Source organism: Populus nigra, chromosome 2, assembly GCF_951802175.1.
Source record: "Populus nigra chromosome 2, ddPopNigr1.1, whole genome shotgun sequence".
In the NCBI taxonomy this organism is placed as follows: domain Eukaryota; kingdom Viridiplantae; phylum Streptophyta; class Magnoliopsida; order Malpighiales; family Salicaceae; genus Populus; species Populus nigra.
The window spans coordinates 19,669,693-19,674,692 of NC_084853.1; positions in this window are offsets into that span (position 1 = coordinate 19,669,693).

The following is a 5,000-nucleotide window of genomic DNA, read 5'->3' on the forward strand; positions in this document are numbered from 1 at the left end:
AGCGCAGATTTTTCGACGAACATGGGCTGGACGCTGGACTGGCCGGGCCATGCAGGAAAATTCATCGAGGGGACACGCTGACGAAACAGCGCTGGTTCAGGCACGGCGGGCAGTGGTGGAATCGGCAGCGCCGACGAAATCGGCAAAGTCGGCAGAATCGGCAGCGGGTGCTGGCGATGGGTCTGGACGGGCTGGATAGTCCAAGGCTCGACGAGAAAGACTGCTGGTTTAGACACTGGGGCAGTGGCAGCCCGCGGGACAGTGTCGGCAGATTCGGCAGCGCAGATTTGTGCGGCTGCAGGTTCGTCGGGGAAAATCGGCAGCGCAGATTTTGCGACGAACATGGGCTGGGCGATGGACTGTCCAGGCCAGGCAGGAAAATTTGTCGAGGGGACACGCTGACGAAACAGCGCTGGTTCAGGCACGGCGGGCAGTGTTGGAATCGGCAGCGCCGACGAAATCGGCAAAGTCGGCAGAATCGGCAGCGCAGATTTTTCGACGAACACGGGCTGGACGGTGGACTGTCCAGGCCAGGCAGGAAAATTTGTCGAGGGGACACGCTGACGAAACAGCGCTGGTTCAGGCACGGCGGGCAGTGTTGGAATCGGCAGCGCCGACGAAATCGGCAAAGTCGGCAGAATCGGCAGCGCAGATTTTTCGACGAACATGGGCTGGACGCTGGACTGGCCGGGCCATGCAGGAAAATTCATCGAGGGGACACGCTGACGAAACAGCGCTGGTTCAGGCACGGCGGGCAGTGGTGGAATCGGCAGCGCCGACGAAATCGGCAAAGTCGGCAGAATCGGCAGCGGGTGCTGGCGATGGGTCTGGACGGGCTGGATAGTCCAAGGCTCGACGAGAAAGACTGCTGGTTTAGACACTGGGGCAGTGGCAGCCCGCGGGACAGTGTCGGCAGATTCGGCAGCGCAGATTTGTGCGGCTGCAGGTTCGTCGGGGAAAATCGGCAGCGCAGATTTTGCGACGAACATGGGCTGGGCGATGGACTGTCCAGGCCAGGCAGGAAAATTTGTCGAGGGGACACGCTGACGAAACAGCGCTGGTTCAGGCACGGCGGGCAGTGTTGGAATCGGCAGCGCCGACGAAATCGGCAAAGTCGGCAGAATCGGCAGCGCAGATTTTTCGACGAACACGGGCTGGACGGTGGACTGTCCAGGCCAGGCAGGAAAATTCGTCGAGGGGACACGCTGACGAAACAGCGCTGGTTCAGACACGGTGGGCGCAGTGTTGGAATCGGCAGCGCCGAGAAAATCGGCAAAGTCGGCAGAATCGGCAGCAGGTGCTGGCGATGAGTCAGGACGGACTGGATAGTCCAAGGCTCGATGAGAAAGACCGCTGGTTTAGACACTGGGGCAGTGGCAGCCCGCGGGGCAGTGTCGGCAGATTCGGCAGCAGTGTCTGCCGATTCGGCAGCGTTGGCTTGTTGGCGCGGGGGGCCGATTCGAGTGGGGACTTGGGCAGCGGGCAGTGAAAGCAAGAGTTTCCCCGATGCTGCCGGGAAAAACGCTCCCCGGGATGGCCGGGTGAGATGACCCGGCGGCCCGCGACGGGTCATTCAATTCCATGCCCCGTCAACATAACTCCCGATGTACTGTTTGCTTTTTCGGAAGAAGAGATCCATCCCCCCATCCTCGGCCAGCCAAAAACGCTCCAATTAATGGCCGGGTGAGATGACCCGGAGGCCCGCGACGCGTCATTCAAATCACTGCCCTATCGGCTACAACTGCTGATGGGTGGGATTAGAGGCCTGCCATGGTGGTGAGGGGCGGCGAGGACCGTGAAAGCTAGAGTTTTTCAGAGGCTGCCGGGAAAAAGGCCCCTCGGGTGGCGGGGTGCGAGGACCAGGCGCGTCATTCAATTCTCTTCCCTATCAACTTGGCTCCCGTTGGCGGGATTGGAGGCCTACTGTTTGTTACAGGGCTAAAATCGTCAGGGGAAGAGCTGACGAAACAATGCTGGTTTGGATGCAGGGGGTAGTGTTGGAATCGGCAGCGCGGACAAAATCGGCAAAGTCGACAAAAAAGACTGTTGGTCTGGACATCGGGGCAGCGGCAGCCATGCCGACAGGGGGGGAAATCGGCAGCACAGATTTGTGCAGCTGCAGGTTCGTCGGGGAAATCGGCAGCGCAGATTTTTCGATGAACATGGGCTGGAAGATGGACTGTCCAGGCCAGGCAGGGAAATTCGTCAAGGGGACACGCTGACGAAACAGCGCTGGTTCAGGCACGGCGGGCAGTGTTGGAATCGGCAGCGCCGACGAAATCGGCAAAGTCGGCAGAATCGGCAGCGGGTGCTGGCGATGAGTCTGGACGATTTATAGTCCAGGGCTTGATGGAAAAGACTGTTGGTCCAGACAATGGGGCAGTGGCAGCGCGGATTTGTGCAGCTGCAGGTTCGTCGGGGAAAATCGGCAGCGCAGATTTTTCGACGAACAGGGGCTGGGCGCTGGACTGGCCGGGCCAGGCAGGAAAATTCGTCAGGGGGGCACGCTGACGAAAACAGGGGCTGCGGAGTGGAAAATCGGCAGCGCAGATTTTTCGACGAACAGGGGCTGGACCGGCCGGGCCAGGCAGGAAAATTCGTCAGGGGGGCACGCTGACGAAAAGAGGGGCTGCCGCGTGGAAAATCGGCAGCGCAGATTTTTCGACGAACAGGGGCTGGACGCTGGACTGGGCCAGGCAGGAAAATTCGTCAGGGGGCACGCTGACGAAAAGAGGGGCTGCCGCGTGGAAAATCGGCAGCGCAGATTTTTCGACGAACATTCGTCAGGGGGGCACGCTGACGAAAAGAGGGGCTGCCGCGTGGAAAATCGGCAGCGCAGATTTTTCGACGAACATTCGTCAGGGGGGCACGCTGAGGAAAACAGGGGCTGCCGCGTGGAAAATCGGCAGCGCAGATTTTTCGACGAACAGGGGCTGGATGCTGGACCGGCCGGGCCAGGCAGGAAAATTCGTCAGGGGGGCACGCTGACGAAAACAGGGGCTGCCGCGTGGAAAATCGGCAGCGCAGATTTTTCGACGAACAGGGGCTGGACTGGCCGGGCCAGGCAGGAAAATTCGTCAGGGGGGCACGCTGACGAAAAGAGGGGCTGCCGCGTGGAAAATCGGCAGCGCAGATTTTTCGACGAACAGGGGCTGGACGCTGGACTGGGCCAGGCAGGAAAATTCGTCAGGGGGCACGCTGACGAAAAGAGGGGCTGCCGCGTGGAAAATCGGCAGCGCAGATTTTTCGACGAACATTCGTCAGGGGGGCACGCTGACGAAAAGAGGGGCTGCCGCGTGGAAAATCGGCAGCGCAGATTTTTCGACGAACATTCGTCAGGGGGGCACGCTGAGGAAAACAGGGGCTGCCGCGTGGAAAATCGGCAGCGCAGATTTTTCGACGAACAGGGGCTGGATGCTGGACCGGCCGGGCCAGGCAGGAAAATTCGTCAGGGGGGCACGCTGACGAAAAGAGGGGCTGCCGCGTGGAAAATCGGCAGCGCAGATTTTTCGACGAACAGGGGCTGGACTGGCCGGGCCAGGCAGGAAAATTCGTCAGGGGGGCACGCTGACGAAAAGAGGGGCTGCCGCGTGGAAAATCGGCAGCGCAGATTTTTCGACGAACAGGGGCTGGACGCTGGACTGGGCCAGGCAGGAAAATTCGTCAGGGGGGCACGCTGACGAAAACAGGCGCTGGGGCCTGAGGGCCTGGGGCCCTTGGGGGCCCTTGGGCGCTTGGGCGCGCGCGCGCGGCCCCCGCAGCCATGCCGCGCTGCGCGACGCGCGGACAGCCCCTGCTGGCTTGCTCTCTCGCCCGCGGGGGGGCTGCCTTCGGGCCCTGGCCCCCCGCGTTCTGGCCTGCCCCCTGCGTGGGAGAGGCTAGGCGCTGCAGGGGCCAGCCCGACGTCGCTGGCCGCGGCAGGCGACAGCCCGACATCGCTGGCCGCGGCAGGGGCCAGCCCGACGTCGCTGGCCGCGGCAGGCGACAGCCCCTGCTGGCTTGCTCTCTCGCCCGCGGGGGGGCTGCCTTCGGGCCCTGGCCCCCCGCGTTCTGGCCTGCCCCCCGCGTGGGAGAGGCTAGGCGCTGCAGGGGCCAGCCCGACGTCGCTGGCCGCGGCAGGCGACAGCCCCTGCTGGCTTGCTCTCTCGCCCGCGGGGGGGCTGCCTTCGGGCCCTGGCCCCCCGCGCTCTGGCCTGCCCCCCGCGTGGGAGAGGCTAGGCGCTGCAGGGGCCAGCCCGACGTCGCTGGCCGCGGCAGGCGAGCCGCCGGGGTTCCCGCATTCCTACAACAAAACGTCGTGCTTTCCACATGAAATCAATCCAGTAAAATCAGCCATATTTTTATGAGGCTGCCCACTGAATTTGGGGTCATTCCGAGCCGGTTCCTATTTTTTCCGATTTCCTCGATTTTTAATGGTAGGAAAATAAAAAAAAATACTTCCCGACCTCGAAAAATTCTGGAAAAATTAATAAAGTTGGATTGGATTTTTGCCAACCTCTGTGCAAAATTTCAGCTCAAAATACCAAGAAATGAATTTTTTAGAGGGGGGGTGACAGCTGGGACCTAGTAGTGTCTCCCCCTGCCAGAGCTTCAATGACACTTATTGCTCTTTAGGGGGGTGCCCCCTGACTGGCCATGGGGCGCGCTGGCCTGGCGCCCATAGGCCTGCCGCGGGGGATATGTGGGCTGTTGCTAAACTCGGACTAAGGTGGGGGGCCTCATGGCCCGAAGTATTGCCGGCATCGATGACCCGTTTTCCGGCCGGCGACGACCCGATTCCGGCCACCGTCTTCGGGACCCGCTCCAAGCCGTCGGGCGCGTTGGGGCTGCTTATCCGCGGCGTGGGCGTGGCATTCATTTGCCGTGCTTGTGCCAAGGTGCTGGCAGCTGCTGCGCGGCTGTCTGCTTGCCGCGACGTCACGGCGGCGGTGGCCGCTGCCCCTGCTCGCAAGTCGGAGGCCTGGCCGACGTGGCTGGTGCGGACCGCCGAGCTTGGGGAT